The sequence below is a fragment of the Arvicanthis niloticus genome, chromosome 9 (genome assembly GCF_011762505.2).
Source record: "Arvicanthis niloticus isolate mArvNil1 chromosome 9, mArvNil1.pat.X, whole genome shotgun sequence".
NCBI classification, from domain to species: domain Eukaryota; kingdom Metazoa; phylum Chordata; class Mammalia; order Rodentia; family Muridae; genus Arvicanthis; species Arvicanthis niloticus.
Window position 1 is genome coordinate 9,221,909 of NC_047666.1, and position 13,836 is coordinate 9,235,744.

The 13,836-nt window shown below is 37.1% G+C and overlaps 1 pseudogene; it reads right to left on the reverse strand.

Annotated features, from left to right (window-relative positions):
- Positions 1 to 5,208: 5,208 nt before the first annotated feature.
- LOC117714832 (immunoglobulin kappa variable 4-1 pseudogene) lies at positions 5,209 to 10,142 on the reverse strand (annotated as a pseudogene).
- Between the last annotated feature and the right edge of the window lie 3,694 nt (positions 10,143 to 13,836).

Genomic DNA, 13,836 nt, shown 5'->3' on the forward strand with positions numbered 1-13,836 from the left:
TGTGAATCATGTCTTCAAATACACTCATATTTTCAGAGTTGATTTCTGTCCACTGCTCTGTGTAGCATGAACATTTTTGGTTTCTCCCAAAGACAGAAAGAAATTGATACCAATGCCTCATGTAATAGACTATCTACTCTTTTGATTCTTCCCATATAATTTTACTACAAAAATTTCATATGGCTCCCCAAAGAGGCCCTTCTCTTCAGGGATTAAAAGAAAACTTAGTTCTTGGCTCCATTGTTTATGTTCCCAGAATGAGGTTCTCTCTGCATAGCTGGGTGTGGTAAAGCTCTAGATTCCAGGTAAGATCTCAGATAAAAAAGGAAAACAGATATTGTATATTCCCTAGGGTTATGCTGCTTTGCATGTGTCTTCTGTTCAAATGTGGATTTACCTGCAAAATGGGAAAGAAATGTCTCATAAACTTTTTTTCTGGTTTTCTTCAAAAGATTAAAAAAAATTATACCAGTGACTCACCTAATAGCTCTATACCCTCCACTGAGCTTTACCCATATCACTATATCCACTAGAAAATTTGCACATGGATAACCACAGAGACACTTCTCTTTATGAATTAAAGGAAATTTAATTAGTTCTGCTCTTGTCAACAGTATTTGAGTTTCAGAATGAGGTACCTTTGGCATGATTTGGGTGTTAATACTCTGAATTCAAGGTGAGGTCAGAGATAAGAAAGAAAAGAAGCATTCGATGAGCTGTAGGGCCAAGCTGCTTCCTGTGTGTCTTTTGTTTACATATGAGATGAGCAGACTCATCCTTCAAGGTGGAACAGAAAATTGCATTTGTGACAGGGGGGACACAAGAAGCAAGAACCTGTACTCTGGTGATGATTATCCCAAACAAAGAGTGAAATGCAGTGAGGAAATACAAGGGTTGTTTTATTGCATGAAAATGTTGAATTATATTTTTAAATTGGATATTGTAGGTGTGTAAAACAAACCACCAACATTTAATATGAAATGCCAGAAAATAATAAAATGGTTAAATTGATACAAATTTCACATCATCTCATGTTTGTCTCTCACATTTTAAGGACCTTCTGAAGATATAGGAAGATTCAAACTCTGTTATCTCTGGGTATCATCAGAAGGGACCTGACCGTCATCACTTGCAGGGTAAATCAGAGCCTTAAAACTTACTTAAAATGGACTGTACACAGCCAATCAATAGCCAAAGCTGCTGATCTATAATGTGTTGAAGATGTTTTTGGGATTTTTGGTAAGCTCAGTGGCAGTGGGTCAAGGAACATTATATATATATATATATATATATATATATATATATATATATATATACACAAAAGATAGAAGAGAGACTCTCAGGTGTGGAAGATACAATTGAAAATATTGACACAACTGTCAAAGAAAATGCAAAATGCAAAAAGTTCTTAACACAAAACATCTAGGAAATCGAGGACACAATGAGAAGATCAAACCTAAAGATAATAGAAATAGATGAGAGTAAAGATTCCCATCTTAAAGGGCCAATAAATATCTTCAACAAAATTATAGAAGAAAACTTCCCTAATCTAAAGAAAAAGATGTGCATAAACATATAAGAATAGAATTCCAAATAGACTAGACCAGAAAAGAAATACCTCCCATCATATAATAATCAAAACACCAAGTGCACAAAACAGAAAATATAAAATGCAGTAAGGGAAAAAGGCCAAGTAAGATATAAAGGCAGACATATCAGAATTACACCAGACTTCTCACCAGATACTATAAAACTAGAAGATGCTAGACAGATGTCATACAGACCCTAAGAGAACACAAATGACAGCCCAGGCTACTATACCCAGCAAAAGTCTCAATTTCCATACATGGAGAAACCAAGATATTCCATGACAAAACCAAATTTACACAATATCTTTCCACAAACCCAGCACTACAAATGGTAATAGTGGAAAAGCTCCAATACAAAGAGGAAAATTATACCCTAGAAAGAGCAAGAAAGTAATCTTCTTCTAACAAATTCAAAAGAAGATACCCAGGCAAAGATAATTCCACCTCTAATAATAAAAATAACAGGAAGCAAAAATCACTGTTCCTTAATATCTCTTAACATCAATAGACTCAATTCCCCAATTTAAAAACATAGGCTAATTGACTGGATATGTAAACAGGATGTAGTATTTTGCTGCATACAGGAAACCCACCTCAGTGACAAAGACAGACTCTACCTTAGAGTAAAAGGCTGGAAAACAATTTTTTTATGCAAATGGCCAAAAGAAACAAGCTAGAATACCCATTCTAAAATCTTCAGTCTGAGAACACAAAGGGAGGGATTCATGGCTCCACCTGTATAGGTAGTTGAGGGTGTCCTTGCCAGGCATCAGTGGAAGAAGATGGGCTCGGTACCTGAAAGTTTGGATTCCCTAGTTTTGGGAAATTCTGAGAGTGGGTAGGCTGGGATGAGAGGATGGTGGGACCACACCCTCATAGTAATTGGAAGAGGGGGCATTGGGTAAGGGATTAGGCACTAGTCAAAGTAGATAGCCTTGGTGCCTGAAAGTTTGGAATCTTTAGTGTTTGGGAATTTGAAAGCAGGGAGGTAGGAGTGGAATGATGGTGGAAGGACACCCTCATAGAAACTCCCAGAATTATGTGGATTAGACATGACAGAGGCAGGCCACCAAGAAACTAGATTCCAGATTTCAAACAAAAAATTATCTTAATATGAAAATTTTTTTGAGCATTGTATATTGCAGAATACATAGCCTTGGTGTATCTACTCATCAAGCAAGCTGAGCAGACCCACTAGAACCTCTAATATCCTGAAATTCCAGCTGGATGCAATATAGATACAGTGTCAGAGGCTTATCAATTTACTCTTCCTCTTGCCCCTCTTCTAATATCTCAGTGCCCATAATAAGCTTAAAGAATTATGAAGAGTCAGCACCCCTATTTTCTGGGCTTGGGGACTGAGGTGTTTAATATTGGGCTGTCTTTCTAGGGAAAATATTGGTCTTGTTGGAACAGAGAGGAATACCTAGGATTTATTAGATAGCCATAACATATTGATAGAAATATGTATAATTGTTATTAAAATGAAGATATAATTTCTTAAATGGTACAAAATTTACTTTGATTTCAAATTCAAGGTTTTCATTGATATGAGCTTCTTATTGATATAAAACTGAGATTAATATTGTTACTCTCATAGGCATTGTGCCTGTATAACACATTTAGGAAAACAAGGCTTAGACCCAGTCCTTCTTTAACTTTTCTAACTGATTTGAGATGGTTAGACTGTGAGTTAAGGGCCTATAGAAAAGTCATGACTCTGAGTTTGTTAGGGTGTTTTCTATATTTTATTTAGAAATAGCTGAGAGGAGTTAACAGACAACAGTCCATATTGCCTTACATGGACAGTTGGTTTTCAAAATGTCAGAAGTCCACAGAATTGATGTTACAAACATTTCTGTTTTAATGTTCATTTTAATTAGAGACCTATCTGTTCTTGACAGCTTCCTGTCTTGGATTCTAAGAAGAAATTGAGCATCTTTGGAGTTACTCCAGTTGTGGTGAGACAGTTACTAGGCAAGAATTGCCTCTTTTCATCTACAGACAGATTACTGTCCAGAAAAGGACACACTTGAGGGATAGTCGACTGATTATATCTGCCAAGACAGAGTAATCAGCATTTAATAATTCTGCCTCACTAGGTCTGTCAGATGATCCTGGGCCAGAAGGCTGAATATAGGATGCTCCAATATTATCTAGTATAGGGACTGTCAAGGTGTTCAGTAGTCTCTATAAATTGGGTAAGTTTTAGAAGCTATGCTTTGTGCTTCCTCTAATTTCAGTTAACTCAGTCATTCTGGATTTCTGATGGGTTTGAAGTCTTATAGTCTCATAGCCAAGCCTGGCTATTTACTTTGAGAGAAAAGATTTTAGAGAATGGTTTTCAGCTGACATTCATTCAAATGCCAAGAAAAAAGCCAGGTTCAGAACTAAGTCTTTTAGTTAGGAGAGATGACAGAGGTTCTGATTAGTCAACAAAATGATGGACTGGGTATTAGTTCCATCTTTTACCTTACTGACACAAATTGGTATAGTTATGCTTTAATTGTGTTTTGAGAGAAAAGTTTTATTTTAACAGGAAAGGTGCCAGGCAGTGGTGGCGCATGCCTTTAATTTCAGAACTTGGGAGGCAGAGGCAGGAGGATTTCTGAGTTCCAGGCCAGCCTGGTTTACAGACTGAGTTCCAGGTTCCAGAACAGCCAGGATTATACAGAGAAACCCTGTCAAAAAACAAGTAGGGTTATATGTAGGAGGAGCTAAGGTGGAAGGAGTAAGGAGAGGAAGATGAGGAGTAAAGAGAGGAAGAGAAGAGGTGGAGCTAGGTGAAGAGAGAAAGAAAGGGGTGTGGTGGGGAACATGGAGGTGGATGTTCGAATGTCTCAGACAGTCAAAGATATTTGATAAATCTAGTTTGGGTATTGGATTACACTTCTGATTTTATAGGCATTTTGTTATTGACTACCAAACTTATAAAGCCTTTGATAAACATTAAAAATATATATAAAAGCAAAAAAAGAGAAGGGGAATGGCATAGAGGTTTTCTAGGGAGGGGAAATGGGGAACGGGCATGGCATCTGAAATGTAAATAAAATATACATTAAAAAATAAATAAAAATGTGAATTTTAAACTGTAAGTTTAAAATGATTATCTTCCTACTCTATTCAAAACAGACACACACACACACACACACACACACACACACATACACACACACACACACACACACAAATGCATTGAGACTGGAAATATAAGGAAGCAAATTAAAAATGTACAAAACATGCATAGTGAGACAAACATAACAGTTTAAGAAACCTCTGTTTCACAGCCTCACTCTTAAATCAAGATTTCTAAAATCAAAAGGTTGAAACATGTGGGGGAATACACAGTTAAGAGTCACAACTACCACAGGAGGGTTTTGTTAACCCTTAGAGAACTGGGGGAGGAAAATCTCAACTCTGATAACAGTAATAGGTTATACCATCATCAGCCTCCACAGGATTGATAATGAGGGTGAAATCTGTCACAGACTCACTGCCAGTGAACTGGGCAGGGACCACACATGCTAGATGGGATGCTAAAGAGAAGAGAAATTTGGGCAGCTGTCCTGGTTTCTGTTGAAACCAGGGCATTTAACTATAACAAGTGAAACTGACACTTTTACTGGCCACAGCAGGAGATGGTGGTTCTCTGCTGTAGTGACACAGTCAAAGAGGCTGGAGACTGGGTTAGCACAATATCACCAGTAGACTGGGTCAGCACAGTGTCACCATTGGTGCCTGAAATGATAAGAACACATTGGTGTCACAGATCTAGGAAAAGCATTCTAGTGTAGGACCATTGTATGTGGTATCTGAAAGAGTAGCCATGAGCTACATTCTGAGAAGGCATAAAATATATAAGAAACTGAAAACCAATTGGATGACATAATTTCAATGATCAAGACACTGAGGCATGGAAAACAGCAAGGACCACAGTGAACTAAACAATCTCACCTGGAACACATACCAGCAGTACCCACAGCAAAAGAGCAAACCCCATCTCTGAGAGCTTTACCAGAGGTTCCCTCTTGGGTACTGCCAAGGTGCCTTTAAAGATGGACTGAGCAATCTCAAGTATAGCTAATGTCTTAATATGCAAATGAGCTCAGGAAAGCTTGACTTGGTGCTCAAAGGACACCTGAACTTGAGTCACCCTGTGGCAATTAAAATTAGCAAAGAATTCCCTAGAGTATTTTAAGTGTATGCCAAGTGGTTTTGGCTGGCCTGGTGAAAACATCATGTTCTGTTATTCTGAGTTTCTGTGGGGGAACTGAACTGTTACTATTCTATAAAGAATGTGAGTTCCAGAAGCACTGTGATCCCTCAGAATGAAGCTTTTTAAAAAAGTCTTTATTTTTGCTTTATTGATATGCGTGTTCTGTATATACATATGTCTGTGCACATGTGCTGGCACAAAATTGTTGCTGTTGGATTTCAGAAAGGGGAATTGGATCCCATGGAAGTAGAGTTACAGATGGTTATGAGCTGAAATATGAATGCTGGGAACTGTATTTATGTCCTCTGCAAAAATAGGAAGGGCTCTTAAACACTGCGCTTTCTCTCTAGTCAAGTATTCCACAATTTTTCAGCAGAAGCTGCAGGAAGGTATGTAGATCTCTTCAACTATACCCTATACTCTTTATTATATTCAGGAAAGATCCTACTGCTCCTGGTCTCTTCACTGATTTTATGATGAGCTTGCATGTACTTTCTGCTCATATAGAGACCTTTGAAAGATGCTAAGAATCAATTTGTTTTTCTCAATGACTTCTTCAATAATTCAATGGTAATTCAAAAGTTTACTGTGTCATCTCAAATGTGTTACTTAGTTCCTGTAATTGTTCTGTGCTGGATTCTAGTTTCATTTTAGTCTCTTTAGTCTTGATAAAGCTTACATTATGACTTAAAATTAAGTTTATCTTTAGACTGTTGATGGGTTTCAATTATGGATGCAAAGCACACATATATACATGATGGATGAGATATATTATAAAAGTTTGTTGTGTCCATTCATTGCTCATGCAGTTTGATGAAGTTTTCTTTGCATATTCAGTTTGAATCTAAAAATGAGAGTGCAGACATTTCACTCTGCTATTGTATCAATACATATCTGACTTTGTATGTCCATTGCATCCAGGATTTGTTTTATCAAATTGGAAGTGCAGAGTTTGATTTGTATGTATTTGTTATTGTTTTGTATATTTTGGTGATTCATCTCACTTACTGCTTTCTTTATATGATTTCCTCAGCATTGGTTTGGATTACACTGTAGCATATATGAAAAGAGCTATGCCTGCTTGGCTTGAAACCCATTCTCTTGAGAGATTTACTTCCATACATACACTGCATGTGTATATCATTACCAGATAGGTGTGTTTCTAGGAGAAAACATCCAGTTAGGTATAGTTTTTAAACCTAGTCCAACAACATGTGTGTCATTATTGCTCAATTGTGGTGACAGAATGTTATTAAGAAATGTTAACTAATTTCTATACCTTTGTTAGGTTTCTTGATGGATTGTGTTGTTGTTTATTTGTTTGTTTGCTTGCTTCCTTTTTGACTATATTAGTGTTTTCTGTCTTACAGTGTTAAACATACAGGACTCTTTTCATGATAATCATTAGTTATCTATTCTTCTCTTTTGACAGTGTTTCTTTACTCTTTTTTTTTAAACATAATAGACACAATCTTTGACATAGAGTTTCTTCTTTGGTGATACCTACATAGGGAACTGAATTCCTTCTTATGTTTCTCAATGTTTTTTCTTTATATTTGAAATTTTCTATTCTCATTTCATGTAATATCTCCCCAATGGGTTTAGGGATTTTTAAAAATTTTTTATTGGATATTTTATTTACATTTCAGATGTTATCCCTTTAACCAATTCCCACTCCATGACTTTAGTTTTTATCTCAGCTCTTCCACATTCTATAACTTTTGGATTTTTTTCTTAATAAAGTGCTAGAATTCTTTGAAATTATAGCCATGATATTTTTTAAACAAATTACTGATGTTTCAGTTCTGTGTTTTTTCTACTTCAACCTTGATTGAGAATATTCTTTCATCAGTTTTATTGAGTTTTATCCTGATGTTTTGTTCCTGTGTTACATTTGATATACTAATATTTTAATTCCCATCATTTCAGTTGTATCTTTGTTCTTCATTTTGATGCTGCATTGCTGATTTTCATACACATTTTGCTGGTGTTTTCCTATATATCAGTAGCTTTCATCCCTATAGCATTGAGTGAGTACATTTTTGCTTGTATTCTTTTGATAATTCAATATATTTTGGGTATGTTTGTAAAATCTTCTACCAACATTTACCAATTTCACTATCTCTGAGTTAAATCCTTGTAGGAATTATGGTCCTTTGTGGGCATTACTTTTGGCTTGATTTTTCATGATCTTTTCTTTCTCTCTTAGTATTCATATTTGTTGACTTAAATTACTCTTTTTGTTTACTTGAAGATATTTTACACTCAGAAAATTTACTACTCTCAAGGGTCCAAATTCCCGAGAATCACTGCCCAAACTATGCTTTAAGATATTTGAAGATCTTCAGCACTTGTTTCCTACCATACCTTTAAATTAGGTCTATAATAAGTTTCTTAATCAGAATATGGACATGACTGGTTAGTATATTGTTTACCCAAGACCACACAATGTCTCTCTCTGAAAACATTAAACTCTTTAATTCATATGCTATGTAAGGACTGAAAGGCTGCATATTTAAAAACAAAGTTAAATCCACCATTATGATGGAGGGAGGTTTCTCAGTCTCCACAGTTGGAAATCAGATATGGAGGCTTTAGAGTGAGATATGGCCAGAGAAACAAGAGCAAAAATTATCACATTTAATCTCATTCATGGATTCTAAATATGCATATTCTAAATATGTAATTTTTATGGTTCTATGTGTACGCATGTGTATATTTCTGTATAAGAGCCTGGTGTGCATGTATGATTGTATACATGTAATACATGCATATGTGTATGCATGTAGATATATGTGGATATGTGTGTATTCATGTGTGTAGAGCTGTGGTGTGAATATGTGTGTGTGTGTGTGTGTGTGTATGTGTGTCTCTATGTGTATATGTGTGTGTAATAAAAAGTAAAAGATGGACTAGAGGAAGAAAAGATATCGTAAAAGGGAAGGGAAAGGGTAAATTTAGCACATATGGTCAAAATCTATGATATACTGGAAAGCCATTGCTTTTTAGAAAATTGTGTGTAATAAATTAGCATTGGTAAAGGATTTTAAGCAGCAGTAAAATTACTCAGAGGATGAAGACACTTGATACCAACCCTAACGTCAAACATGGAATTAATGTCTAGAACCTAAATGACAGAAAGAGAAAATCAAGTCCAAATTGTCTTCTGACCTCTATGAACATGCCATAAAATATATGCAGCTACAATGTAGACAAACACAGAGAGACACAAACACACACTCACTTGCATACATAAAAAGCTAATTTACTACAATTAAATGAAAGTTAAAAAATTAATGAAAAAGAGAAGCAAAAGCAGAAGAAATTGACAAAAGAAGTAAGAAAGCCCTCTAGAGGCTAGAATAAAAATTTCTATTGTCCCAGAACAAAATGAAGTTTTCTATCATCGTCATCAAGTCAGTGCAAAGAGAATTATGTTAGATACTGGAACTCCAAAATTTTAAAAGTATAACTCTCTCATATTCAAGCTAATTGTTACAGAAGGAAAGGGACTATGATAATGATTTCTTTTCTGCATTTTCATATAAAAATTTGTCATAGCAAAAGACAAAAGAGATTTTGAGACTTTTATTTTTTTGCTAGGGTTTGTGAACTTTTTCATGAGTGTTTTAGGCACACTGGCTCTCAGCCTGAAGGAGGAAGTATGCAAACCCAGGGCTATGGGAGGGGAAGACAGCTGTGAGACTCTCAAAGAGGTTTATGTATGAGGCTAAAACACTGTGATAGGACTACTGTGGTACTGCTGACAGTAATAATCTGCCAGGTCTTCATCCTGCACACTGCTGATTGTGAGAGTGAAATCTGTCCCAGATCCACTGCCTATGAAGCGATCAGGGACCCCTGATTCCCTGGTGGATGCCCAGGAGATCAGCAGTTTAGGAGACTTCCCTGGTTTCTGCTGGTACCAGGCCAAGTAGTTTCTACTACTAGATAAAAGGCTCTGACTGGACTGGCAGCTGATAGAGACCTTCTCTCTTGCTGACACAGCCAGGGACGATGGAGACTGGGTCATTACAATGTCCCCACAAGTACCTGAAATAATGAATAGTTAGTGAAGAAGCATAAATGCACAGATTACCATAATAGATGAAAATTTTCAAAAATACTTGTAATGACATATTGTCAGGTTATTATTATGTACAAAATATTACACACTTGAAGACAGTGTAAATGTCTTGTATAAAAAGATGTGATTCTGAAATGATAATAATACATTTAAATTTCTCACCAGAAACCCATAGCAGAAGCAACATGAGGACCTGGGCATGTAAATCCATCTTGTTCCCCTTGTCTGTCTGATGCTGCTCAGCTCTCATTGGTTTATAAATTCTGAGAAGCTGGGCTGGGCTGGAAGGACCTATGCAAAGCAGTCAGCAAATACAAAAAGAAAGGCCTGTTTAAAAGTGGCTGGTGTCAAGCAACAGTTAAAAATGCCCTCAGAAATCATGAGCAATCATTGAAAGATAATAGCTAATAAATCAACAGAAATCTACTGGTTGCTATAATAGCAATATTGGGTTAAAATCCAAGAAATATTTTTTTAAATTTTTATTGGATATTTTATTTACATTTCATATGCAATCCCCTTTACCCCCTATCCAGGAGCACCCTATCTCATACCCCTACCTCCTGCTCCTATGAGGATATGCCACCACCCATCCTCCCACTCTTAACTCCACACTCATGATTTCCCCCACTCTGGGACATCCAGCCTTCACTGGTCCAAAGACTTCCTCACCCACCTATGCCTGACACTGTCATCCTCCCCTACATATACAGCTGGAGCCATGGGCTCCTCCCTATGTGCTCCCAGGCTGGTGGTTTAGACCCTGGCAGCTCTGGTTGGTTGGTATTGTTGCTCTACTCATGGGGCCACAAACCCTTTCAGCTCCTTCAGTTTTTTTCTCTCAGTCCTTCATTAAGAACCCATGATCAGCTCAGTGGTTAGCTGTGATCTTCCACCTCTGTATATTACAGGTTCTGGCAGACCTCTAAGGAGACAGCTATATCAGCCTCCTGTCAGCATGCACTTCCTGGCATCCACATCACTGTCTACCTTTGGTGAATTCACAAGAGATGGATACCCAGGTGGAACAGTCTCTGGATGGCCCCTCTTTCAGTTTCTGTCTCATATTTTGTCTCCATATTTGCTCTCCTGTGTATTTTGTTACCCCATCTAAGAAGGGGCAAAGGACCCACACTTTGATCTTTCTTGTTCATGAGCTTCATGTGGACTCTGAGTTGTATCTTGAATATTGCGAGCTTTTGGGCTAATATTCAATTATCAGTGAGTACAGACCATGTGAGTTCTTTTGTGATTGGGTTACTTCACACAGGATGATATTTTCTAGTTCCACCCATTTACCTAACAATTTCTCAAATTCGTTGTTTTTAATAGCTGAGTAATATTCTATTGTGTAAATGTACCACATCTTCTGTTCATTCCTCTGTTGAAGGACATCTGGGTTCTTTCCAGCTTCTGAATATTATAAAAATGACTGCTATGAACATAGTAGAACATATGCCTTTGTTATATGTTGGAGCATCTTCTGGGTATATGCCCAGGCATGGTATAGCTGGGTCCTCAGGTAATGCTATGTCCAGGTTTTGAGGAACCATCAGACTGATTTGCAGAGTGGTTGTACTAGCTTGCAATTCCACCAACAATGGAGGAGTGTTACTCTTGAAAGCTCACACAGGAAGGGGTTGTGAGAGAGTAGAAGAGAAACTTGAAAGCAAACTGGCTATACCTATTATTTAACACTTGTACACATATTTGTGGTCAACTTTAAAAACTGGGATTATAAAAATAAACTGGCTATTTCTATGCAATTTTTATTGTTTCTGACAAACATAAAATTCATTTTTTGATATAAAAGATGAAAATTACTATACTGTTTATAACGTTAGAGCTGCCAAAAATTAGGAGTGTCATTTACTAAACCTGGTTAAAATGGCATATACAGGAAACTGTGCCATTAAAAGTCACTTTAAGTCAGGTTCAAAATGGCTAAAAGAGCTTCTCATTTCTCTGTACAGAAGTTACAACTGCCATCTAAATTACTGAAGCTGCTTTATAGCTCATCTGACAGCTGTTGACATTTTTCCAAGCATGAGGTCTACATTCCTCTACCAATTTCATGAAAAAAAAATAGCTGGCATTTTTAGTCAATTAATTTATTACATTATTGCTTTATTAATTAATTTATTTACATACTAAATGTTGCCCATCCTGGTTTCCCCTCTGAAAGTTCTTCATCTTATTCTGCCTCCCCTTTGACTCTGAGAGGCTACTCCCATCTACCTCCCCTACTGGGCATCCTGCTTCTCTGCAGCATCAGGTTTCTACAAGATTAGGAACATCCTCTCCCACTGAGGTCTGATAAGGCAGTCCTATGATACATATGTGCATGGAGCAACAGATCACCCCATATATGCTCTTTGGTTGGTGACTTATTCTCTGGGATCTCCCAAGGGTCCAGGTTATTTGGCATTATTTGTTTTTTTATGGGGTTGCCAACTTCTTTTACTCTTTCAATCTTCCCACTACTATTCCACAGGCGTCCCTGAACACAGTCCAATGGTTAGATTTAAGTTTCTGCTTCAGGCTCACTCAGCTGCTGATAGAGCCACTCAGAGGACAGCCATGCTAGGCTCCTGTCTGAAATCACAACATAGCATCAGTAATAGAGTCAGGGTTTGGTGCTGCCCATAGGATGGATCCAAAGTTGGTCTGGTAACTTGGTGGCCTTTCCTTCACTGTCTGCTCCATTTTTCACAGCAATTTCTTTTAGACAGAAACAATTCTGGGTCAAAAATTTTGATGGTGGGTTGGTGACCCCTTTTCTCCACTGAGGCCCTGTTTATCTGCTATAGGGTCTCTCTTTAGGTTTCATCTCCCCATTGTTGAGTATTTTGTGTAAGATCATACCTATTGAGTCCTGGGAGCCTTTTATATTTTAGGACTCTGGGATGTTCTAGAGGTTTCTCTTGCCTCCCACTCCCAACAGCTTCATGTGGTCATCTGGGCTTCTGTCCTGTCTTCCCCCATATATGACCCTGACCCTTTCTCTTCTTTCTCCCTTCTCCCATCCAGGAGTATTCCTCCATCTCCTCCCCAACCCTATGATTACTTTCTTAACCCTTCTATGTGGAATTGATGCATCTTCACTGAGGCTTTACTTCTTGTTTAGTTTCTTAGAAACTATGAGATGTATCATGGGCATTCTGTACTTTTTGGCTAATATCCACCTATCAGTGAGTGCATACCATGCATATCCTTTGCAGACTGCATTACTTCATACAGCATGATAATTTCTAATCCCATCCATTTGCCTGCAAAATTCATGATGTCCTTGCTTTTAACAGCTGAATAGTATTGCATTGTTTGAATACATCACATTTTTTCTAACCATTCTTCAATTAAAAGACATCTAGGTTGCTTCCAGGTTTTATTACAAATAAGGCTGCTAAGAACATAGTAGAACACATGTTCCTTTGCTATGGTGGAAAATCTTTTGTGTATATGCCCAGAAGCAGTATATTTTGGTCCTCAGATAGAACTATTTTCAGTTTTCTGAGGAACAGGCCAGATTGATTTCCAGAGTAGTTGTAACTGTTTGCAATCCCACCAACAATGGAGAAGAGTTTCTCTTTCACTACATTCTCACCAGAATTTGCTGTCACTTGAGTTTTTTATCTTAGCCATTCTGATTCCATTTTGAATTACATTTCCCTGATGACTAAAGATGTTGAACATGCTTTCTTTAAATAAGTCTCTGTTTAATCTGGACCCCATTTTGAATTGAGTTATTTGTTTTATTGGTGTGTTACTTCACTTTATGTATTTTGGATATTAGCATGTTATCAGAAGTAGGATTAGTAAAGATCTTTTTCCAATCTTTATATTGTCATTTTGTCCTAATGACAGTGTCCTTTACCTCCAAAAAAGTCTTTTAGTGACAGATACAAAGAATTAACAAAACCAAGAAGTAGTCTTTGAGAAAATCA